This window comes from Pseudonaja textilis, chromosome 2, assembly GCF_049901715.1.
Source record: "Pseudonaja textilis isolate UNSWEBS1 chromosome 2, rPseTex1.2, whole genome shotgun sequence".
In the NCBI taxonomy this organism is placed as follows: Eukaryota; Metazoa; Chordata; class Lepidosauria; order Squamata; family Elapidae; genus Pseudonaja; species Pseudonaja textilis.
In genome coordinates, this window is record NC_141991.1 from 137,093,445 (window position 1) to 137,120,614 (window position 27,170).

At 37.3% G+C, this 27,170-nt stretch overlaps 1 protein-coding gene across 1 annotated transcript in view; it reads right to left on the reverse strand.

Annotated features, from left to right (window-relative positions):
• GLI1 (GLI family zinc finger 1) overlaps nt 1–23,078 on the reverse strand; it is a 121,031-nt gene extending 97,953 nt beyond the window's left edge. The window contains exon 1 of the mRNA XM_026713726.2: nt 22,508–23,078. The gene's annotated coding sequence lies outside the window, so the exon portion shown is untranslated. The remainder of the gene's footprint in view (nt 1–22,507) is intronic.
• Between the last annotated feature and the right edge of the window lie 4,092 nt (nt 23,079–27,170).

The window sequence follows — 27,170 nt, forward strand, 5'->3', positions numbered from 1 at the left end:
TCTGAGGCCTCTATACAATCACTTTATACAGCAGACCCTTAAGCTGGTTTGAAAAATCAATTCCATCAGTGAGCAATTTAACTTTCAGTCGTTTCAGAAATAGAACAATAACCTCACAAAGTGAAATGATATGGAACAGCACAATACAGACCTATGGTAGGAGAGTGTATTATTGACAATTCAGACCAATGAGAGGTACTGTAGTTGCATTCTCAGGAACAGGGAAAAAGTCGGTCAAATCAAAAAACAGTACTATTTTTACAAATACAGATAATTCTCAAATTATTACAACTGAACCCAAAATTTCTGTTGCTAAGCAACATACTTAAGTGAGTTTTGCCCCATTTAACCATTTTTCTTGCTGCATTTGGTAAGTGACTGGTAAGTTGTTAACTTACTAACACAGTGATTAAGTGAATCTTGGCTTTTCCATGGACTTTGCTTGTCAGAAGGTCACGAAAGGGGATCACATGACCTTGGGGCACTACAACCGTCATAAATATGAGTCATAAGTCACTTTTTTCAGTGCTGTTGTATCTTCTAATCAGAGGTGCTCTTCAGCAGATTCTGACCAGTTCTGGAAAACCGGTAGGAGAAATTTTGAGTAGTTCGGGGAACCGGCAAATACCGCCTCTGACTAGCCCTGTTCCCATCTATCCTCTGCCTCCCAAGTCCCAGCTGATTGGCTGGGTCTTCTTTTGTTGCCCTGCACAGGAGAACGGAGCTGGAAAGCAGGTTAGTGGGGTGAGGAGGGAATGGGATTTTACAGTATCCTTCCCCTGCCACGCCCACCAAGCCACATCCACAGAACCAGTAGTAAAAAAATTTGAATCCCACCACTGCTTCTAATGATAACTTGTCTCATAACTGATCAGCTAATAGATAGTTTTTTCAAAATAATCCATTTCTTTGTTGATCATTTTATTAATATCAGGTAATTTCTTTAATATTCTCCTTAAGTTTAAATGTGAACAGAATATTGACTGTAGTTTTGAGTTTTCTATATATTTTTTAATTTAGAAAGGGCAAATTATATATGTAACTTTATTAAAATGTTATATTTGTATTTAAAGTCCCAAGAAATATAATGTCTCAAAGTGAAAATACGAATTACGTTATGACATGTCCAATATTTGCAAAGTGCTAATTGTATTTCAGATTTGAACAAGTTGTTGATTTTCTTCTTTTTTAATATAAAATTGTAAATTGTTATTTAATTAATATGTAACTTATTTTATAACATCTGCCAAACAGCATATTGCTGACTAGTATAATTGATTTATAAAAGATTAATGGTATTAAGAATTATATTACGCAATTTTAAAAAATGGAGTTGCAGCAGCTGTATTTGGGCCTTGTTCATCCATTGACAGAGCTACCATTTAATTTTCTGCATCCTTTCCCATCCACGTATCTGCAGAGTTACAGTCGAGAGGAAGGGATGAGAAGACTAAGATGAGACTAAAACTTATGAAGAATGGTTGCAGGATTTGGGTTTGGCAAGTCTAGAGAAAAGAAGAACTAGGGGTGACATGCCAGCAGTATTCCAATATTTGAGGGGCTGCCATAAAGAAGAGGGGGTCAAATTATTCTCCAAAGCATCAGAGGGCAGGGCAAGAATCAATGGCTGGAAACGAATCAAAGAGAGAAGCGGGGATTGGCTGCTGCGAGTTCGCATGGATTTCGGTGATCCTCTAGCTAAGATACTGCACGGTTTGGCAAACCCGCAAATCCTACCCCGGCTGGCCCCTCCCCAAAGTCCCCACGTGGCCCGTTTGGATGCCAGGTAAGTACAGGACCCACATGGAGACTCAGTGAGGGCGAAAAATGGGCCTCCCAGACATTCCAGAAGGCCGGAGGGCCTCCGGAGCCCGGGGGAGACCATTTTTTTCCTCCCGGAGGCTCGAGGAAATAATTCATGAAGGATTTCCAGGCACCAGTAAATGTAGTTGTTGAGCTAATTCTGCCATGTCTGCTAGTTCTATCATCTTCATCAGCCATTCCTCTATTGTGGGTATTTCATATTTCTTCCATTTTTGACCTATAATAGTTTTTCAGCAATAAACATATGTAAAATTAATCTTCCATGGCTATTTTTTTAATTGACTGTCTATTGATCCCAGCAAGAAAAAGGGCTTGTTTCAATCAAATATTGATCTTTAAAATTATTTGTATTGTTATATGTATTTGAACCTGGAAATTTCTGGCTTTTTACAAGTACCAATAGAAGACAATAAATATAGATTAGGGTTGAACTCTTAAGTTTTTGGTGGTCCCTGAGCTTGGTGGTTTTCATGCAGGTGCTTTTAACCAAGCTAGGTAACATCATCAGTGCTAATGTGTGGGGTGTTTGCTACTTCTTATATACAATAGCTTGCTCTGCTAGTGTTGGTAAGGGTGTGGTTTTCTCCTTGGAAATTCCTTGATTTTTTTTATAGTCCACCAACCATGATAAAATGAACCTTCATTTTATCTGCATTTCCAACATAAATTTGAAACACTTTTATATATTCTAGATAATTTTTCTAGAGTCATAAAGTATGGCCTTGTGTGCTTATGAAAATAACTACTACTCAAGGAAAATCAATCATTATTTTCAAATACTATCTAAAAAGATACATAAGTGAACAGGAAATGTACAATTACTAGTTAAAATGTTAATTTCAAAATTATGAAATATAATTAGAGAGGCAAAATTAGAAAAATATTAGAATAGAAATGTTAAAAACAGCCATGTATGCAAAAGAAATATGTATTAGAGGAAAAAGAAAGTTGCTGATTTTATTTTATACTAATTATGTATATAACAAAACGACAAATGAGCAAGAGATGATTTGAAATGAAATATTTTAAAATATAAATAAATAAACAATTAATGAACACATAAAATAAGTAAAAAGTCACCAGTGTCATAAATAGTGCTGCAAAGTATTATGGATTGATATAGAATGATTAGATTCTGAAGTGACACAATAAACATAACACTGAAAGAGGAATTGTTTAAAGATTTCTGAGACCTTGATCAGGAGTGCTAAAAACTTGAAATACTAAGTAGCACACATTCTACCTGTGTGTCAGGATCCAGCCCAACCTAATAAAAAGGTTCATCTGAAGAAGACATTTGGGATTCTCCAGAAAAAGATATAAATGACACTTTTACGATAGGGCAAATCCATATAAAGGGATATATTTGAATGTTTGGACAGATTTGCAAAGTCTTGTGTTATAAACTATTAAGACAGGAAGACCACTAGTATAAACAATTTCAGAAACAACTAAGAAAAAGCAAAACAGAAAAAAACATAACACTGAAATAAATATAAAACAAAGATTATCTCTTTCTCTCCTTTTCATGTTATGGATATATAACATCTGGAATGAATAAATAACAAATTCAGCCTTTTTCAATTAACTTATTCTGAACAAAGTTAGAAGGAACTCTAACCCTATATTGCAGATTCGCAGAGGTGTTAAACAATATATCCTGATAATTAACAAAAAATAAATGAAACTAAAATTAAATAACAATGGTATTCACAAATTAAGGCAAATATATGTGTCTCAGGATAATGTTGCAGGATCTAATCTGGTTCAGTCACTAGTCTTCCAAGCTTTTGGACTTGTGTTGGAGCGCAACCTCAGCGAACTTCTCTCTCATAAAACTCTTGCAAGGGTTATGGAATAAACTAGGATGTAAAAAAATTCCAGAAGAAGGCAAAAGCATATCAATCCCATATTATTGCAAAGAAAATTAAATGGATATGTCCATGTAGTTACCAAAAGTCGAGGTGAACTCAAGGGAACTCTCTTTCTCTCTGTGTATGAATTTCGGCACTGGATTTTTCTCATTCTCAAATGAAAGCCAAAATTATTATATTTCTATTTGCAATGTTTTCAAACTTGTAGCTCAGGGGTATCAAACTGGCGGCCTTCGGGCTGGGTGTGTCACATGAAGGCCACGCCCACCAAAGCTCCGCGAAGGGGAAAAAAATCACAATATATCACATGACGGCAACGTGACACAGCGAGTTTGACACCCGTGTTGTAGCTAATATTCAATATTAACTACAAGCTTGAAAAAGTCTTAAATATAGGTGTTAATTTAGGCCTCGTTGTAGTGTAACATTATATCCAGGGAATCCTGATGGTGCAGTGGTTAGAATATAGTATTTCAGGCTAACACTACCCACAGCCTAGAGTTTGAGCCCAACAGGGCTCAAAGTTGAATCAGCATTCCACCCTTCCAATGTCAGTAAAATGAGGATCCAGATGGTTGGGGGCAATATGCTGACATAATCCCCCCAGAGACTGATGTAAAACGTTGTGGGATAGTATATAAATCCATGTGCTACTGCTAGTGTAATATATGACAAGGAATGAGGAAAAAGTATTAAATGATATGAGTCCTTGTCTATGGAGATTTTTAATCATCCAGGTCATGGTTTCCAAAGGTGCTTTTCAAAAGACAACTAGACTTTTTTTTCCTCTTGAAAACATTTTGCTTCCCATCCAGGAAGCTTTTTCAGTTCTTGGATGAGAAGCAAAAAATTTTCAAGGAGGAAAAAAACCCAAGAAAGACCAGTGGGAAGACATGAGTCCTCCCTAATAAAAATATTACTGAATCTTTCTATCAGAAGACACTTCTATCTGATTACCTTTGGAGAAAATCAGCCATTAAGACATATGGAAGAACATAAAGGGATAATATAGAAATACAGTATAGAAAAAATAATAACACATATAGAGATATATGTGTTTGTATGTATGTATGTATGTATGTGTTTATGTATATACATGTGCGTGTATGTATGCATTTCAAAGAAAAAGATTATATCATGAAAAGGACACCAAATATAGGAAAAACGTTTCATTCCAAATATGGAAGTGAGAAATACAAGTTCTCTTTAACTTTCAAGTTGTATTTAGTGATGATGCTCCTGTTACAAGAGATAAAATGAATAAGAATTATTAGCATCAGATACAGTGTGGAGATTTCTAATGTGTTTGAAGAGACTGATAAAGGAACAAGCAACTTTCTGGGTTACAGAATTCCAAGTTCCTCTGAGTTTTCTTATTTATATAAAAATAGCTACTTTGAAGAACAGAAACAGTTAGTTGTTTATATTATTCCTGGCATAAAAACTAAAAGATTGCAAACAGAGCTTAAAGAATAGACAAGCCACAGGATTTTACTAAAATAACAAATCAAGGCATCATGAACTACAGCCAGGGTGACATGAAGAGAACTTCACTCAGGCAATGGGATCTCTCTGTGCTCTCCTCCTGGTGTAACCTTTGGGCCTCCAAATCTACTAGGCAACTTATCCCAATCTACTGAAACACATTTCAAGAGTGCTATGGATTGTATGCGTGTGTGCGTGTGCTGGCGATAATGATGCTCTATCATCATACAGATATAATCGGATACAATTATAAATTATATTTAGAAAAGAAAATGAATAAATCCATTAAAAATGTTTATCTAAGTTTTTTATATAAAACATAGAAAATATTGATAAAGAGTTGTATAATTCTATAAAATAAAATTGAGATTATTAATATAAAGCATGTTTGTTTAAAACCACTACTAATGTATATCTGTCCATACCATGAAACTACAGTTGTAAATATAGTTAAATAAATGTTAACTATCCTAGTGAAAAATCTCCATTTAAAACTAAAATTTCATAAACTATTCAAAATTCAATTTTTACAAACCAAAATTAAAACAAAAGCATAGAAACAGCAGTTACAAAACCAAAATCCACCAGAGCTCTATTATTAAACCAGAAGCTAGGATCTAAAAGACAGGCCTATTAAAAGTCATTGCTTGGCATCAAAACAATAGCAAGACATTCCCTGAAATGGGTTGCAATAAGCAGAAGATTCTGTTTTGGCTCTCCTTAGCTTAATGCCAAAAGAGAGCTGCTTAAGTTAAGAGCCTGAGCCTGTGAAAGAACAGTGCCTTCCATTTGTAGATGGTCTAGTTTGGACCTGGAACTCTATGACCGAATGTATCTCTATACTTTTATCTTTCTAGGCCTATGAAGCTTTTTAAAGATAAATCAATTATGATCCCATTTGACCAGTGGGCCTTTCCAAGCTATTTTCTACATATATGAATCTAGTCCTTTTAAATGAAGATGCCCAGTTTTGGACTCAGGACTTTCTGCCTTCAGTGCAAAGCTGGATTAAGAAGCTGGTTTTGATTAAGAAATAAATCATATGTTAAAGTGACCTACTCAAAAAGGTAAATATAAAAGGCAAAATTAATGCTTTGTCAAATGCAGGAAATCAGGAGTCAAGGTGGTTCAAATGAATATAGGTTTATTGTATGCTAAAGCTTTCTACAAGAATCTGAACTACTAACAGTCAAAGCAAATTGGTGGTAGATAAGAGTCAATGGAATTCAAGATGGGCTAGACTTCGATCACTTGTGGGTGCAAAGAGATTCCAGACTGATGACATACTTGACTCCTTCATTGGGCTCAGCTAGGTCATCACTTACAGTCTGTTGAAAATCATATGACAGTGCAATTGATCTGGATGTCAACCCTGAAGTTGGCCGAACTGTGGCCATTTTCTCCCTCTGGTGCGAAGGAGCCAGCAAGGTGGGTGTAGAGATAGATGGGGTGTTGTAGCCAAAATTATTTCCCCTGGGAATCAAGGACGTTGCTGCAGGTGTTCAAAAGGTGGAGACTGAGATCACCTAAGCAACTGTACTACATGCGATTGGATCATGAGATTGGTGACTCATGGGGGGAAGTGACAAGTTTTACTTTTAATTGGGTGTAAAACTGGTGGGAACTTAGAGCCAGTTTTTCACCAAGAAAATGCCAACTTGATATGTTCCAATAAAATGTTCTTTGAGGAATGTGCCTGCCCCTGAGTTCTTATTGAATGGGATGTATTACTTGGAACCTTGACATTGGAGATCACAAAAGGATTGGCTTCAAATATTATCCTAAGTCAAGCAGAATGCAACTTCCTCACACCAATTCTTTTCATGCTGTTATGGGATATTTTTCCATATAACATATGCTTAATATAGAAACGCAACCTCCAAGTTTTGCATTATACTAGCCTGGCTATCTTATTTGGAAAGAAAATCCCACAAACACATCTCTCTGACATTGGAAATTGGTAATAATAAACTATCTAGTTAACTATTTGTCCTTTCATGAGGTGGGTGTCTCACTGCCCCTATTACAAGGTGCTGAACATCACACCAGTTAAAGGAAACAATAGTTTCCTAAAATACTTTGAGGTAGCTAGGTCATCATGTCACATCACACTCTTACTCATGAACCGCAAGAGAGTCCATTAATTAAATGAAGAAATTCCCAACAATTCAGTGTAACCCTGAGTTCCACAATCTTTATAATGAAAAATGCTCAGTGCCCAAATCTGAAGTGCAAGCACTTAAGATGGAAATGAAGATCTCATCACAAACTATGCTCAGTTTTATCCACCCAGCTTAAATCCAAAGCAAACATTTGCCCAGTGAGAATGTAACAATGCTGTGGCATTCATAACCACCTCAACATAATTAAGCAGCATTCTTTAGAAGAATAGTAATGGCAATTAAACTTAACATTACCACAGCATTTTTGAATTGTAGGCATTTTGTCCCTAAGGGGTTCTTATAGTGACCTTTTAGAAGCATGTGGCATATATTATCTTGTAATCAGTACAATAATTCTATACAGTTCTTATCATCTTCATGAAACAGGTTATGGTCCTGAAGTTAAATGCAAAGAGTGTGCTTCAAACAACCTAATGAGTTACTGACTGAGGCAGAATTCAAGCCAAGAATAGCCTGATTCATCACATAGTTTCTTTGTGGTTGCATCACACCATCCTGAAGTGCTTCCATCCAGATAGATATTCTCTAGTAGTATCATTTAAAAGACATTATGCAACCATTCTGTTTTTTTTTTCCTCCTAAATAAATGCACTTTGGAAGGAAAGAAAGCAGAAAAATGATTTAAAAATGACATAGGGATGACAGGTGTTTGATTTTTTTTTGCTTCTTCTCTTTTAATTAAAGAAAGAGGGCAATACTTTTATAAAGGACTTACTGTATCTAGAAACCCTCAGCTCTGCAGCTTGTCCTATCATCATACCTTTGAGAAGATAGGTGTTTTACAACTCCCTTGAAAAATGGAAAGATGAGGAGGAGAGGACCAGTTGATTACACTTTCACAATCTCAACTCTGTAAATGCAGTGAAACCATCCTGCATTTAAAATCATCCATACTTAGAAAACGTCCATTGAAATTAGTAGGGTGTTTTGGTCAAAACCAAAATAAGCATGTATTAAAAACATCTGAAACCCAAAGATAACAGCTAAAGTTGTTGGCTTTAAATGCTCACAAAGACAATTCAATACAATCTTGGACTGAGAAAAATGTAGTTAAAAATGTTTGAAAAAAATAACCCACAAAAACTCCCCCCCGCATTGAGTGGGCTTGAGTCCATGTCAACTTAAAATATTGTTCCTGATCACCTCTCTTCTCCATTTTTCATTAATGGAGGAAAGATTTCATTTTCCTTAATTCTCTGAAAAGGAGACCTTCCCCCCACCCTCATCTTAAATTCCTAGAGGAAAAGACAGTGATAGAGAAGGAAGTGTGGGAAAACACTTCGCTTCTAATGGCCTTCTGTGGTCATTATTTTGTTTTGTTTTTGGTAATGATCTTCTAAGTTAAAGGGAGGGCAGGAATGCTGGTGAAGACAGTAACGTTTTGTTCCTAACTATACAGTGATAGACGGGGAAAAGCGTAAGGGGATTTAGTTAAAACACACACACACACAAACACACACACACACACACGCCTGCCTTGTCAACAGATGGCTTCTGCGAAACAACATAGAGCTCCTGCCTCGAAAATATTATTACAGACCAATGTCTTTTCTGACCCAATACATACAACTACTCATTCTTTTAACTACCATCTAACCAAAATACCCCAAAGGGGGAGGGGGGAAGTTTGGTGGCTATTATTTTCCCGTCTGCTATGCCCCTTTTTCATTGTGCCATTTTCTACATCACTATGCTGCATGATCTAGCTTTTCTTTCCATGTTGCTGAAACTTTTTATTTCTTTTACTGTTCACTAGAACTTACTGTTCTAATCATTTGTTCGACTGTGCCATTCCAAAGTCCGCCTAATAATGAAAACCAATAAAAGAAGCAATGTGAAGAAGCGAAGCTAGCAATTCGAGCAATGTTGTGTAATCCAAGATGAGAGTGTTAATTAAAGGTGTGGATGATGAAGTAAATACTGTATGTCCTTTCTTACCAAACATCAGTTTTGTTCGCCCTTCTTTCCAGACATGGGAATACAACGTTTTCTGACTCTGATGGGACCTAACAAGCAATAAAATGCAACAGCGCAAGCCCACATTGGCAACAATGTTAGACACTCCAAAAGCTTCCATAATGCCAGGCTCACTAATGGCAGTTTCACTCTATCAGCATTTCTGTCTCCCAAGCCTTCTGAAAAACATCCAGAATTGGCTTTGCTATGTTCTTACCTACTTTGGGTGGCCTAATGGATTCAGTTGTAAAGGAAGTAGGACAACTTGGCAGGACTAGCTGAGCCAAGGTGATAGGATGCAACCTGACAAAGATACTTGCCCCTTTCCCCGTTTACCTTATCACTTCAGCAAGGGGGAGCGGGGGAGGAACATTGTCAAAAAGGAAACAAAGGGAGAAATAATGCATACCCTGTTTTGACACAGTGTTTCCCGGCTGCTCCCAATATCTGGATGTCAACCCACCTTAACCAACTAGAATCCAAGGCTGTCCTTTTCCCTTCCTATTCGTTGTTTCTAAATTGTGTATTTTAAATGGATTGCCAATAAGGTGTGAAAAACAGAAAACTGCTATGGATTCTCTTCCCATAGGGAATTGAAGGGGGTGAGCTAAGAAGCACATCATGGAACATATTTATTTATTTAATGATACTCCTTATAAGTAGGATGTCCTCTCTTTATCTTGCAACCAAGAACACTCAGGGCAATTTTTTTTTTTAGCAAGCCTTGGGTTCGTAGTATGATAGTAAATCTCATTCACTTAAAAATAGGTTTGTTTGTTATTATGCTGAATATTGTTTGGGGTTTAAGTAATTATTGAGTTACTCGGTTGTTTATTTGTTAGAGCTGTTCAGACTGGGTTGGTTTTATCAATATTATTAAATAAATAATTTCCTCCTAAATAAACAACAGGAGTTGTTTGCAATGGCAAACCACCAATTACAACATAATTTGATCAACAGGTGGCTTAGTCTACATTAAAAACTGGGTCAATGTCTTTACTTCCTCAACCTCTGATAGACAACCTTTCCTTGTGACATCCTCTTAATAGCCTTCTGGGAATGGAAAGACTTTAGGAACAGGCTAATGTCAATTTTAATTACAATTGTGGCTAATTACCAGTCATTCTTCTAATGAAGTAAGTGAGGAAGATCAAAACCGATATAGGAAATTACCAATAGAAAAAGAGAAAGAAAGGATGGAGTGTAAAGACAATCTATAAACATGAAAAATGATTTAAAGTAAAATGAGCTGCTTGCACATTAAACTCAATTTATTTATTTACTTACTTACTTATTTATTTACATAGCCTTGATCCCATGCTTCAGACTTTCTAATAAGTACAAAAATTCTCTTCCTCCTCTTTCCCTCCCTCTTTGCAACAATCAAGAAAGTTATAATGAAAATCTACAATTGGACAAAGGTCATCCAGTACACTTCATGTCTGTGTGAAGATTTGGAGGGCCAAAGTCTACTCCCGTGCTTCTCAGACCTTTTCCTTTATTACCCAGAACCGCTTATGAGAAAGTCCTGTATACCGCTGAACAGAAAAACCTTATTTAAAAGCCTCTGTTGAGCTTGGATAATGGGTTCATGTGTCATTACCCAATACAAATTACCCAATATTTTACCCAAATTTGGGTAATTTACCCAGGTTTGGGAAGCACTGGTCTACTCCATCCTACTGAAGCTTTTAACCTGGACTCTTTTCCAATGTTCCAGATTAGGGAGAAGAACGTAGCTTGTATATAGGAAAATAAAAGATTTCCATACCAGAATTTGCTGTGAATGACTCATCTTCGGAAGAACTGCCTGTGAGGCATTTCCCCTTTGATACAAAGCCTCAGAAAAAGATTCTTTTAAGAAGTAACTTCTAAACAATAGCATGTAGCTTAAAGATTTAAACAGCATGGCTGCTTATTGGTGGTTTTTATACTCCAATATTATTTGGGTGTGGGAAAAAGCATATGTGCATAATCATATAGGACAAGCACATGCATGCCTGAATAACCTTTTGAATTGGATGCATGGACTGGATGGAGATGGTTGGTATACAGTACAGGCATTGTGAAACTATTCCATTTATTTTATTTATCAAATTCAGGTGGCTGCCTATCTCATGAACATGACTCTGGGCGGCATACATAAAAAAACAGAACATTTAAAAATAAAACTTAAAGCACAAAACAAATAAAACACAAGCATAACTAAAACCACAGGGGAGTGCCTTCAAGAACTTTCCTGCAGTAGCCATTTCACACGTTCCCTACTTCCATAGGAATCTTGAACAAAAAACTGCTTTATGGGATTTCCAGAGAAACAATCAGGTCTGGGCCAATCTATAAACATTGCTAGTAAATTCTATTTTTGGAAATCTATGATAGTGATTCATAGAAATCAAAAAATAAAACTCAATAGCAAGGCCTCCATACACACACACGCAGGTAGTCCTCGACTTACGAGCCCAGAATTTATGTTGCTAAGTGAGAAATTTGTTAAGTGAGTTTTGGCCCACTTTACAACTTTTCTTGCTATGTTTGTTAAGTGAATCAATGCAGTTGTCAAATTGGCAACACGGTTGTTAAGTGAATCTGGCTTCCCCATTGAGTTTGCTTGGCAGAAGGTCGCAAAAGATTATCACATGATTGGGGGGGGACATTCAGATGTTAAGCATCTGAATCTAAATTATATGACCGTGGGGAGACTGCAATGGTTCAAAGTGTGAAAAACAGTCATAAGTTCCTTTTTTCAGTGCCATTGTAACTTTGAATGGTCACTAAACAAACTGTTGTAAGTCAAGGACTACCTGTACATTATTTGGAACTTTGCAGTGGAATAGAATAAGCTGAAAGTGCAGAAAAGAAGGCAACCAGCAGCCCGCAGGTTTTATCCTTAGCCTGCTACTCTGAGTCTTGGAAACGTTAACTGCAGACAACTCAAGCCATCCAACGAATTGAAGACTGAGTTGTGAACTGGAGTTAGTTTCATGTATGGACAACTTCAGATCTGCTTATTAATAGATCAGTGAGAAAAAGTAATGATAATTAAGAAACAAAAAAAATGCAATTACCATATAATAAATATAATCTTTATATCAGCTACAATTCAACCGTTTCTGAAGTTCTTGGATTCCAACCTGCATCCTTTCGGCAAGCATAACCAACAGTTTGAGATAATAACAGTACAACTTCAACAGCATCTGATCAGCCCATCCTGCACTGAGGAATCCTCAGAAGACCCTCATGGAGTCCCCTAAGGAAAGTCTGAAAAGCAGACGGGATACATACTTTTAGTCACCGTATTACTCTTTAAATTAGATTTGAAATCCTCCTACAGTAAAACAGTGCCCCGCTGTTCTTAAATGTATGAAAATGGTCTGAAGAAAAGGTAAATAAACATGCTGGCAATACATGTAGCACATTGCAAGTTGCAAATCTGCTGGAAAATACAACTGTACCTCTCTTCTCAGAAGTAAGTCTTCTGAATTAAGTGGGATTTATTCCTACATATAGGTTTGCAGAACGATATCAAGGTTTGTTTTAAGGCCTTCTGTGTGAAAACATCCAAAACAGTAGCAAAAATTATATCTTGTTTTGGGCTATACTAGTCATAATTTATATTCCGAATTAAACTACAATATCCTTAATGCCACAATAAAGCATTAAGGAAGATACTCTTAATTTGGAAGAAGAGGGGAAAAGGTCATTCTTTAAACTGTAATGAACTATTTTTTTCTCATTTAAATGTGTTAATATATTCTGCTTTGAAATGGTTACCTTTCTGCTATGCTTTAACCATCGTTATACTGTATATTTAGGAGGATCAAAACGAGGCAGAAGACTTGGCTTCCTCTTCCAATGTCTTTACAACAATCAAGAAAGTTATAATGAAAATCTACAATTGGACAAAGGAGCAGAATAATCATTCCATCTTTACAATGCAATCTGTTATTTGCCTATTCAGAATCATCCCTTAAAATCCAATGGGATTAATCCAAAATAGGAGATAGGATAGTATTGTTAGTTAGCTTATTGGAATTCAACAGTTTACTTATTAAACTATTGTTTCAGCTTATATTTTTGCAAATATAAAGAGCCTTTTACAATAGAGATAGTCTTCAGCTTGCAACCATTCAGTTACAACGGCACTGAAAAAAGTGACATGATCATTTTTACATTTTATGACCATTGCAGCATTCCATGGCTGCACGATCAAAATTTGGGCTCTTGGTAGCTAGCATATATTATTTATGATAGTTGCACTCAGTCCTCAGCCATGTGATTACCATTTGTAAACTTCCCAGCTGGCTTCCAACAAGCAAAGTCAATGGGGGAAGCCAGATTTGTTTAACGACTGCATGATTCACTTAACAACTGCAGTGATTCACTTGTAGCAAAAAGGTTGTAAAATGAGGCCCAACTCACTTAATATCTGCCTTGTTTTTTAGCAACAGAAATTTTGGGCTAAATTGTGGTCATAAGCCGAGGATTACCTGCAGCTACAAACTTTGGATTCAAGAATGAGAAATTTAACACTTCCCAAACTGACAGATTTCATCCACAAATCTCTATCGTTAGAATGCAGCCATTCATTGGGTTTTGCTCGTCTTTGAATGTCCTTGGCATTTTGCCTGAGATGTACAACTGCATTAATATCTATACATATGCAGGGCTGTCTCTGCCCTTCTAATTGTTGCTAATAATAGAGCTTTTCATATGTTGGCTGTGGTCAGCACAAATTGGAGAACCAGAGAACTATAGAATTGGGAGTGCAGGCATAAAAGTGTGTGGAAAAAAGGAAAAAAGTTTCCCTAAGTTTTATAGACTGGTGTTTTATAATTTTCCAAGGATCGGTGTTGGGTGATCTTTACAGGCCTGAAATCATTTCTCCTGGCTTTCTCTTCCCTAGCAGTCTTTACTACACAGCTACACCTTCCAACTGGCAAACACCAGTAGAGCCAAACTGGTCATAAAATAAACAAATAGTATGGGAAACAAGCCTTTCACTCAGAATTTATTTATTATATATTTTAAGAATTGTTCATTATTTTATTTCCCACCTTTATTATTTTTATAAATAACTCAAGGTGGCAAATATATCCAATGTACCTTCCACCTATTTTCCACACATTGAGTTGGTTTATTTGTTTTTAATCCAATGTTTTTGCCTATGGAAAGAAAACTGAGTTCTAATAGGTTTAAATTGAGAGTAGATAATCATAACAATATATTTGTAAAAGTAGTATCAAGGTAGTTGGCATTAAAGTCAATATATTTTAATGGCTCATATATTTAATAAATAAATAGACGGTACACACAAGATAAGTGAAAATTGGGCATGCTTATTCTTTCTCCTGGAACTTAGCTTAGATTAGAGAGGCTTTGGTACACTACATTTACCATTGTAAGAAAAGCATGGGAATTAGAGCCCCATGTTGGTAAAATGAGGAAATAATATAGAACCGACCAAGGAGCAAAATAGGAGCAAAATAAGCAGTTCGAAGAGAAGCACTTTCTATTCCCGCTTCTTCTCTCAAGAGTGGAAAAATCTCTTCTCCCTCTCCCATTTATGCACCATTTTGTGAGGGAAATAAGCAGGCATGTCATAGCAAATTTATAGCTTGTGCATCTTTTCTTACCATTGCTAAATAATGTACGGAATATGGATCAGTAACATTTTTATCCTGATCCTTACAGCAAAATAACATCTACCAACTCTCCCTAAGATAAAGATAAGATGGGCACATCTTCTACTTTGCGTTTCTTTTTATGAAACTTTTCCCTTTCATTATTTTCTATGGACATAGACCCTTTTCTAACAAGTTTGGAGGAAAGTCTTGCAATTATTTTTCATCTATATAGGTTGATTTAACATATATTCATATAGAATCAACTCTAACCCTGACCCATTCCTCCAATGGGTCAGCAAAGAATAGAATAGAATTCTTTATTGGCCAAGTGTGATTGGACACACAAGGAATTTGTCTTGGTGCAAATGCTCTCAATGTACATAAAAGAAAAGATACATTTGTCAAGAATCATAAGGTACACACTTAATAATAATCAATAGGGTACAATAAGCAATCAAATCATACTAGGAAACAGTCCATATAAATCGTAAGGATACAAGCAACAAAGTTACAGTCATACAGTCACAAGTGGGAGGGGATGGGTGATAAGGAGTGATGACAAGATTAACAGTAATAGTAGTGCAGACTTTGTGATAGTTGAACAGGGTTGAGGGAATTATTTGTTTAGCAGAGTGATGGTTTCGGGAAAAAACTGTTCTTGTGTCTAGTTGTTCTGTGTGCAGTGCTCTATAGCGTCGTTTTGAGGGTAGGAGTTGAAACAGTCTATGTCCAGGATGTGAGGGGTCTGTAGATATTTTTACAGCCTTCTTTATGACTTGTGCAGTATACAGGTCCTCGATTGAAGGCAGGTTGGTAGTAATTGTTTTTTAGAGGAGTAGAGCATTTCTATGACATCACAGAGAGAGCCATCCAATTCTTACATGAAGCTTCATTCTTACATGACTGATCTCAGTGTTCTGGGTTTCAGAGTCTGGATGTACATAGCGGATCTTCCAATGAGATACCTAGGATGCGGGCAGCTGGAGACTGCTTTACATAGCTGTTCCAAGCGGTGAGTTATTCCTTGTGTACTTCCATAAGTAGCTGTGGCAAGGAGATAATATTGGGCTTACAGTGTGGGTAGAGACTAAAGATAGTCCCACGTGGACACCGTGGCCAAATAAAGCATCCTCGGGATCCCCTGCCTGTAAATCCACCCACAATGTATCACATAAGCCATGTTTTGTACCATGCAATCATCTGGTTACAATTATTGGCACTGTTGAGGAGTGGGTAGTATCTTTCCTTTTGGTGGATATATTTTTTTAATTGCCTGAGTTTTTTCATCCTGTGCATTGTAAAAGTATAGCCTCTGCAAGCTTGTCGCTTTCCTTTAAATGCTACCTACTAGCCATCTTAAAGTGGATCCGGAACGTAAGTGAACTTTATCTGTTACTTAGGATTATTTCATTTGACTTTCACAGGAGTGTCCATGAGATACCTTGATTAAGGTGAGGATTTCACTACATGATCTTTTCCCATTTCTCTTCCTTTAGATTATTGTATTGGAAAGGCAGACTTCTAAAAACATGACTGCTGAAAATGAACAGGAAGAAAAAATTCAGAGTGGAGGAAGAATGGCTTTAGTTATTGGTGAAGAACTCTATGAAAATGTACACTTCATTGTGAATCTCTTTTTTCCTACCTCCTCTAACTTCTTTTTACTAACATACATAGTTGCTCTTTTTAATCAGACCTTTATACAATCAGGTAAATATAAAGCCACTATAAATGATGCAATCTTTTTTCTATTTCTGCTCCATGCTACTTTAACATTAGTTTATCCACAATTCTTTGATGTTCACATTCGTTTTCTATATAGGTATTTAACCTGCCTAAAATTGTTCAGAGAAGTAATATGGTAAAAAGCCAAATTCCAAAATGCATGTCAATATAAGAATTCAAAGTTAGCTCAATTACAAAATAATTAAGGTACTTTCTAACCTAATTCAGTAATGATGGGGGAATACATGTTAGATGTTTAACAGCACACATCTTTTTGTTAATACTGTGATCCTTTTCAGTCTTGCATTTCTCCTTTGCCAAGTGCTTAACCAAATAATAAATAACATTTTAGCTGCAGTTGTTCAAAACAGCCAGGTTCCTATAGAAGTTATATAAAAATACAGCTTTAATAGAATACTTAGAGTGGTGTGTGGCTAGTTCAGCCATCACACTAAACCATAATGGAGTCTTTTCATTTTAACTTGGCATGTGGCATGAACCTAGCTACTGTGAATTGTAAACCATGCGTTACTACTTGGCAAATTGTCCAAACTCAGCCAGTTGTGGTACATTCAATAATCTATGGTTTAACCAGCTCCTAGTATGTATAAGTGTCTGTTTGAAGGAACCTGCTAGTACCAGTTTATTACCATTAATATAGTTGGTTCAGAATGTAGTGCAAAAGAGGTGGTTCAGAACAGGAAAAATAGAGCTTATTATTATATTTAACAGGCATATAGATGAAAATAAGAAAGTTAATAGAAAAATAGTTAGGGATACACTGGGGTAGTAAGTGTTTGTATAAAAATAATAATGTAGTTTTCTATGAGAGTAATGCTGTGCATGTCTGCTTAGACTAAAAATCCCTGGAATTTGGTAGGACTTATTTCCAAATATTGCATAATATAACGTGTCTTAAATATCCCTAATTAATCTGTGGAGAATGTATGAAAAATTAAATGTATTAAGTAGAAAACAACACAAAGGCCAGAGATTCCTTCATTCATTGTAGACTGATAGTGTCATCTGGCAAAGATGGGGATAAAATCATAATTTTCATACTGGTTTAGGCTTCTGAATTTTGCCACATCCTTATGGACTATTTTTTTCGTATATCTCACTTGAAAGTTAACTCCGAAAGGACGCTTAAGAGTCATGGGTTGGATAGTAGGAGTTCCTAGGTGGGGCGATTCCATAGCATCTACTGTATGTCCAACAGAATAATCAATTTACCCTGATTGTAAGAAGCCGCCACAGGCCTGTGAAATGTTCAACCCCACCCTAAAGGACGCTGCCTCCTCAGCACAGCAGATGGATGAAGATGGATGTTCCCAGATAACACCCAAACTAGCCATCACTATCTTACCACTTTCTCTGCAGTCCAGGGAGTGTTTAGGTGTGTCTACCCCCCAAGACGGGAAGCGCACGGTGTGGGTCCATCACATCTCCTTTTCAAAATGCTAATTCCAGGTGGATTGAGGCAACTGTTCAAAGGCAACATGACTAAGAAAGCTACAACAGAGCGAGCAAGGAAAGGAGGGAGGCTTGGGAAAGACAGCTAAAAAAAATCCATTTAGTGCTTGGAGATATCAAGGCCATAGTAGTTTTCAACTTGCGAACCACAATTGAGGCCAAATTTTGGTTGTTAAGCAAGACACTGGTTAAGTGAGCTTTGCCCCATTTTTATGACCTTTCTTGCCACAGTTGTTAAATCACTGCAGTTGTTAAATCAGTAAGACGGCTGTTAAGTGAATCTGGCTCCCCCATTGACTTTCCTTGGCAGAAGGTTACAAAATTGATCCCAGGACACTTCAACTGTCATGAATATGAGTCAGTTGCCAAGCATCCAAACTTCGACCAGGTGACCATGGAGGATGTTGCAATGGTCATAAGGGTGAAAAATGGTCATGTCACTTTTTCCCGTACCTTTGTAACTTCAAATAGTCATTAAATGAATTGTTGTAAGTCAGGGACTACCTGTACTTAGGATACTCAGGAGTTTTACTCCTGTAGGAAACTGAAGCTATGTGCAGGCTCATACTTCTCCAAAACTGGCAGAAAAATACCAGAAACAACACAAATAACAAAAATCTTATAATCTAAATTTTAGTTGCAGAAAACAACAAAGTGAATAAGAAGGATTATATTGGATGTAGAGCAATCTCATGGTTTAGAAAGTAGAAGAGGAGACTGAAAATTAGAGGAATATGTTTTTACAAGTCTTGTGTGGCCTAGATCTAAATATCCACAGTAATGCTAGTTTCTACAGACTACAGAGTAACTACATTCCAAGCGAGGATTGGCTTCAGTATGTTTTTTTTTCCAGCTTTGTATATAAGAATATGTAGCCACAACTAGAGATGTTAGAATTCTTTTTCTTGGTGCCCAACTTAAAGTCAACTAAGCTAATTTGCACCCCTAGGTTTTTACACAGATTGGAATAGTTATTTCTAAGTTTTTTTCCTTTCTCTAAACTCTGCCTAGCAGTCCTTGGCTCAAAAATGCAGTAAAATATTTACATAATGTGCATAAAAATCAGCGTATTAGCAAATGTTTTCTACACAGACAAATGCACCTTTTCTTGCCTTTTAAAACTATTTCAGATTTGCCAAAAATTTACAAACCGACTTTTGAATAGATGCAAAACTGATATTACAACCTAGACCCTGACCCTAACAGAAGTCCTCTATTTTAGGCATCAGCAATAGTACTAATAGAGTCACATTATATTTCAATAATTAAGTTGCAGCCTTAATGCTATTGTAGACATATATCTGTTCTACCACTGAAATAACCATGGAATGTAGCTAGCAATGTCAAATGTACTAAAGATAATAGCCCAACCAAGTAACAAAGTAAAAAATATACAGTGACACAAAAATTAAGAAAGATTTTATCCAATTTTCAAAAGTCCAGCCTATATTTCCTGATCAAAACTTCTATTGGTAAATAAGCATGGGCAACTTTATAGTACACACAATTGGAAACATGGAAGACCTATCTCTATATCTCATTGACTTCAATGTGCTTTGAAAGGTAAATTCAGCAGAAGTATAGGGTTTTTAATTGAGGCTTTTTAACAGAAAAAAAATAAATGTCTTAACTGTAACTGTCCATATTTTGCAATGCCAGATTGATCTATTTTTGCTTCTACAAAAGAAACACCTAAACACTAGAAAGGTTTTTCCATTTAATGATCCTGCTACTGGTTTAATTTTTTTTTCTTTTTCAATTATCTGCCATCTGGGTGGTCAAATAATACCAAGCATTGCTTTTTTTTTTTTTACTATTTATTACATTTATTGAAAACCGCCATCTTATACCAAACTGGGTGACTTCCAATCAAGAATTAAAACAATGTCAATAAAACAACTGTATTAAAACTATTAATACCATAAACATTAAAAACAAAAACCTGGCACCAAGTTAAGCTTCCGACATGCAGACACCTCATCCTATCCCAGAACTTGGGGGGGAGGGGGGAGGGGAGTAAATCTTCAGTGTTTTTCGATAGGGTAGGAGGATAGAGCCCTACCAAACTTCAGGCCTACACGATGGACAACCTCTCTCAACAATATCCTGGGAATAAAACAACCTCGGCTGAGGACTATCAGATTCTCTTACACTCTGTTATTTTGAATATATAATTCAGTAGTCATCTCAGAGTTTATGACTTTTAGATTACAATAAGACATCAACTAGGGACTTATTCAAGAAGATGTAGAAGGCAATCAATAGGACTTTGTATTTCCAGAAGCAGCAAGGGACAGCATGTGTCCAAAAGGTAGAAACACTTACTCCTTCCCCATAGGATTTATAAGCAAAATATTTTACCAAGCAATTAAAATTTGGTAGAGCTCACATACAGTTGATTTGGACTATCCTGGATCTCTCAGGATGGCTCTCCATCACACTTACAGTATTAGAAGCACAGATGCACTTTCACAGCATGATTAGACCCTGGAAGCAGCAACAACTAAGTCACAAGTTGTCCTAAGACTTCAGCCAGATGTTCACCCAATATGTAATCTGCAAGCAACAAATTCACTCTGAGCTTTCTCTCCTTGGGTGTTCAAAACACTGGAACCAGCAACTCTCTTACAAAACCCTGAGTGGACAGAGTGAGTTGTTTTTTTCACCAGCAGAACTTCCCACAAGATTTATTTCTTAGTGCTCCAAATTCCATCTCATCCTTTTCACTGCCCCCACCTCCTCAATCCATCACTCACAGCAGATTGTTGTTAATGTGAGCTGCAGTCAAGAGGCATCCCCAGCAACCGTATCCCCTTTAGCAGTTCAACAAGTCCACACAGGTCACTCCAGCTGCCAATTCCAGTAGACAGGGGAAATGGATTCTTAATTATTTTTCCAAGCCTGTCATGGAGGGCTTTGTTTCTCTTTTCTCTGTTGTGTCACTAAATGTTGGAGATGAGTCACGCTAAGGGATTCCTTTTTCTTTCTTTCTTTCTTTCTTTTTGCTAAATGAACAGAGTAGCTTTTAAAACTGGGGGGTTCTAAAGCTCACCCAGCATTAAGAACATTTTCATAAGCTACATTCACATCTGTTCTTAAACAAATTTAGGTATCACATCTTATTCTAAAGCACCTCAGAAAGTCTAATTTTGTGAGGGCTTTGAAAAGCTCTTTGCAATCTGGAGCCTTTGCTACTAAAGTAATTTCCCTTAATCAGGACACCTGAGCATTAAAAAATTGTAACCAGTTGCTGTGAAAACATACCTCATGAATCCCATTTACTCCTGAACAGACACTTGTGAATGTATGTGGTCAGTAAAGTGAAAGACAATTATGAAGGAAAAAGGGTATTAATATTCAAATGATCAAATCCAAATTGTGGATTGATAAGGACTTTAAATGAAAAATAGATTTTTGGACTCTTGTTTATCTTCCAACAATTACGTCCTTGCCCCCTTAACCCAATCAATTCCCAAAGATGTGGTCTAAAAACAAGTGTGAGAGGAGGCCAAAATTAACTACTCTATAGAACTGTATATTTTAAGACCTGATTTACCCAGCTGAAATTTACCCTGATTCTAATAATTTAATTTCAACTACAGAATCCATCAGTTTCACCCCATACCAAGTTTTTGAAGTTTGACTTGCTTGCGTGAAAAAAAAAATGTTAAAGAAAAATGCCATTGCTCTTCTTAAAGCAATAGACTTGAAGTTTCCCAAGTGCCCAGTCCTGCGGACTTCAGGCCAGCCACTGAGATGTGAAAAGCAAAGCAAATTACAAAGTGGAAACCAGGTAAAAAGACTCTGTTTGGGACTATCTTGCTACCAACCTGTCATTTTGGCAAACCAATTGGTGATGGGTTTTGTTGCAAGCTTCAACCCCTTTCTTAATTGGATCTTAAATGCTTCCAAGAATCAATCTTTTTTTTTGCAGTTTAATTCAAATGACTCCTTTCTTCCACCCAAAACAGATGGAGAAACCTGACACATTTTGTTTTCACTTGACAAAGAAACATGAAGAATTCCCAATTTCAGGCACCCACCAGAGGAAATGTCCAAGCTAAAAAGCGTGTTACTCTAAATGGAGGGCTGTTGAACAGAGAGCCCAACCACTGTCCGAGGCTCCTTTGACTTGTTTTCTAAAGTTCCTTGAGATGACTCCTTTCTCGCTCAAAAATAAAAATAAAAAACCCATTTTCCTTCCCCGCATTTTTTTTCCCTTGGAGTCATCAACGCTACAACCACTCGATCTTGCAGGTTGTCAAAGATGCCTCCAAGGCGAGACACTATTTTTTTTAAAAAAAAAAACTTCAAAAGATTGCCATAATCAGTTGCGACTTAAACGCACACGCAAACTTACCTTTCCAAAGGAGGGTGAGGTGGAATGTTTGGACGGGCATTAGAGATCCTCGTATTCTTTATTGGGGTTCGGTGGCGATCCACTCCTAAGATCTGGCCCCGGTTCCGAAATTCCCAAATTCCCGTAAACTTTCTTCCCCAAAGAGCAACATCCAAAGGATGGAAGGGGGGAAAAAACCCCAAAACAAACCACGACTCTCCCAGCAGCTAAATCGAGAGCGCTCTAACCTTTCTCCAAATTCCCCAAACTTTCCACATCTTGGGCTTCCACTTCTTTCGCCTCTATAAAAAATAAAATCCAAAAACCGGAGTCTGTTGAAAGGCGTTAAAAAGGCGACCGGGGGGTGCCGCTTTCCATGCCTGCACACCCAGGCATAAGCAGCACGCGTTATAAATATTCGATTCTCCAGCCTGCAACCCGGGACCACCTTGAAGCAGGAAGTTTTGATTTTCTTTCAAAACTTTCCCGATGCTTTCTTGAGCTTTCGCACATGGAGCCAATCAGCCGCAGCCTCTGCGCTGCTGTCTTTTGAAGGAGGGCTCTGCTGGGACCGGGGAAACTCGCTGGCGGGAATGGGATGGGACGAGATGGGATGGAAAGGCAGTTTTGTTTTGTTTTGTTTCTTCGCGCCCCCTCCCAACCCCCCCTCCCGCCCTTGCAACTTTCAAGCAGTTATAAGAAGAGGGTTTTTTGGGGGGCGGGGGGGAAACAGTTTTTAAGTTGCTGGCTGTCTTTTCCTTAAGGTGGGATCTCTAGCAGCGGGAGAAGAGTAAGCTGAGCCCTGTGTGAGGTTTTAGATGAAGGAGCCCCTCTCCGGCTTAGTTCTCACAGCATGCTGCCTCCGGTGCCAGAGCGCTGTGGAAAACCTGGCCTGGAGTTTTGGCCATTCATACAGTACACACGCCGACATAGGCATGTGTCATATGTGACATATGCGGATGCAAACGACTATGCATGTGTCTTAAAGGAGTCTTATCTCATTCTCCCCACTCCCACCCCAAGTCGTTCTCTAACGGAAGACCCTATTTAAAGACCATTAGAAAGGAACTGTTGACTTGGCCCAGGTCAAAAATTGTATTTCCTTTCATGAAATGTCCCTGAAACTTTTTCAGAAAATATTGAGGCATCCCTTTGCCAAGTCCCATCTCAATGAAAGCTCGTATCCATGCACATTTCCTCAGAAGGAGAAAGTTTGCATATAATCTTACATTCATTGGGGAGGGAAACCAGACCTCATTTCTGAAGAAACACCAGAAGGAAAAACAAAATGTATTTCAGTGTCTGGGGCAGGGCCTCTCTCATATAGTTGGTAAATATTTGGGCACCCAAAGCAGAATGGCTGCCCCCTTGTATATCCCATTTCCTGGAAGTCAAAATACAGTAAGATATTTGATGTTTTCAAGGTGACTTTTTTACAGCATCCAAAATGGAGGTTGTGAGATAGGCTCCCTCATTCAACATCTCACAGATAGTGCATGGGCCAAAAAGTTACAGTTCAGTCCAATAAAATAGAAGTTTATTTATTATCCGTGACCAGAAAACATATAAAGCCATAATGCCTTTAGAGCTTTCAAAAGAACATCCCAAAATGCTTATTATTCACGGGTGCCTGTGAATATATTAATGATAGTTGTTATTTATTTATATGCTCCCAGACTCTTGGTGTCTTGGGCAGTTTAAAGATTGTTAAAAACATTTGAAAACAACTCAAAAAGATGCCAAGAAAAATGGCAGAAAAAAGAATTTGGGGAGAAATGGAAAGGAAAAAAGGGACACCAGTCATCCTCACTAAAGGCCTGGATGCATCTTCAGGGCCCTTTGAAATAAGAGGCAGGGAAGTAGGGGGTGTTTCTATCTCAGAGAAAACCCCATTACAGATTTTTTTTTTTAAAAAAAGGTCTCCCTTGTTGCTATGGCAGCATAGAAGTTATTATTATATGTCATGGGTCTTTTAGTTCAAGGTTTCTTATTCTTTGTAATGTCACCATGAGTTGTAAATAATAATTCAGTTGTTTTATTCTAGATCTGTATTGTACTTAGTTATAAGTACAATACAGTTATAAATTAAAATAAAAGTTATAAATACATAATAATAGTTCTACTGTGGTTCAGAATAATGCACAACGTGTTGTGTGGTAACCTCCATGTTGCTCTATGCAGCATAGATATTACAACACAGTCAATTGGTGAACTGCGGAAGGGACTGAGCAAAACTTTGTAGCTCTCCTTGAAGCCATCATTGATTTACCATTAAAGGGAGAAGAAAACAATCTTCTGAATTCCCATGGTAGTTGATAAATAAAGAAACAATTAAGTCCCTGCACCAAAAACTATAAAAGGAGCACCCAAAGGTGCTTTTTTCAAGAGGCAACTAGACTTTCTGGTTTTTCTTTGAAGACATTTCACTTCTCATCCAAGAAGCTTCTTCAGCTGCTGAAGAAGCTTCTTGGATGAGAAGCAAAACATCTTTCAAAGAAAAACTAGAAAGTCCAATTGCCTCTTGAAAAAAGCACCTTTGGGACAACCATGACCTGGATGACTGAGAATCTCCATAGATATAAAAGGAGCAGCTGAGGAAGACATGGACTCCGATTCTCCCACTGGATGGGGATAGAGCTGATCTTGATCAGGGAGAGCATTAAACCTCCTTTCTGTGATAAAATGGATGCGCTATATTCGGTGGCAGTAGTTCATCTGCATACTGAAGGTGGGGATTGGTTTATTTGAACAGGGTTATATTCTTTTTCAAGAACTATATATGTAACTTTGATGTGCTGGCAAAACTGACCCTTTGCTGAAAGAGATAATTCAGTTCCTTCATTCATATTGGGGTAAATCCAGTCTATTGTGTGTATGCCATTTTAAAGAACAATTCGGGAATGATAGCTAATACAAAATGAAAATGGCTAGATTACTAAATGAATCCTGGTTTATGATACACATCTCACCCCATTTTAAAACAAGCACTATCCACTGATTACATCTATATGCCACTTTTTGTCCAGCTGTGTGGACCGTTCTTTCTATGATCATTTTGTCATCACAATAATTCTGAGGTAGACTAGGCTGCAAAGTAGCAGCCGAGCCAAAGCCATCCCAAATGAGCTTCACAGATGACAGGAATCTCAATCTCCCCATGTTTACTTGAACCTAGAGGCATTCAGCTTCTTCTATGCAGAGGACTGTATCTGGACTATGAGTTGTTGTAGCAGTCTAAGCGTTTTGTTCCGCTGCTAGAATTAAAACTACCCTTTGATTTATATGTAATTAAAATGTATGTATTTATGCATCTCATTTGGTTGTTATTTTCATATATATCTCACCTTTCTTATAAGATGCTGAAGATAATGTGCCCAGCGTGACTTTTCATTAAATCCTCATGGCAACAATGCTATGTGGTAAATAGTGAGAGAGAGAGAATCACTGGCTAATATGTATACAAGGGAGAGACATCACAATGTCATGATTTAAAGATATCATTTACATTATGATATAATGAGCCATTGTGCTGCCATTATGATATCATAGTAACTGGTTAGAGAAACTGCTGCCATTGAGGCCCACAGTTGAATGGAGATAGACATCCATGCAGACATATAAATGGACACCCCCCTATACACACCCACACCCACAGACACACGCACACATTTTTATAGATCAAACACAAGAATGGGGATATAAACCTGAGCCTACCTGTTCTTAAGTGATAGCCATTGTGGGACACTGCTGACTCATTTTACAACAGACCCATTTCAGTTGTCATCTGGGAACCAATGGCTTATTTGATGCCCAAAAGACACCTTTTAAGTTAATCAGTATTCAATAAAGAGTGATAATATGTGCGCAAGTGGTGGTGGTGGTGGTGGGGATTCATGTACCTTTTTCTTTTTTAATGTTGCGGTTTTTTTGTGTTAGGGTTTTTTTTTTGCCTTTGTTTGGATTTTTGGGGGGAGTTTTGCATTTTGTATTTTAACTTTGCCTTAAATAATATATATGTACTAGCTCTATACCCGTGCTTCGCTACGAAACTATGTAATTGGGCTTAGATTTTGGGGAGGAAAATAAGGGAAAAAATTGTGCCTCTGCCTACCAGCATCCATTGGCATTCAACTGCCTAGCATCTAGTCAGTGTGTGAGAGTTGAGGGCTGTTTGGAAACTGAAATAGTATTTGCTGTGTGAGCAAGAAGGAGACAGCAAGGAGCCTGGACGTGGCTTAGCTCAATTGTTCTGTACTAAAGCTGCTGTACTAAAGCTACTGAAACTCCTCTCTTTGTGTTTTGCATTTGGAACAGATTTTTTTTTTCAGGTGGGGAAGGGGAGTAGAATTCCTTAGCATCAGAGCGTGATAATGATGATGATGATGATGATGATGATAATCAAAATACTAATGCTCTGATAGTCATTTCAAAAAATCCTTTCTCAGTGAGCACCTAGAGGCCAAGAGGAACATATGTGCCAAATTTCAAGTTTGTAGGCTTTACGGTTCTAGAGATTTTGTGATGATGCGTGAGTGGTATTTCACTTTTATATATATATAGGTGTGTGTGTGTGTGTGTGCTTTTAAGTTTCAAAGCAGCATTTCCAATCTATTTTAGTGTGTTTTTCGTCTGCTTTGCTTTTATTTTGATGCTTTATATGTAATGCTGTATGTTAATCTTTCAT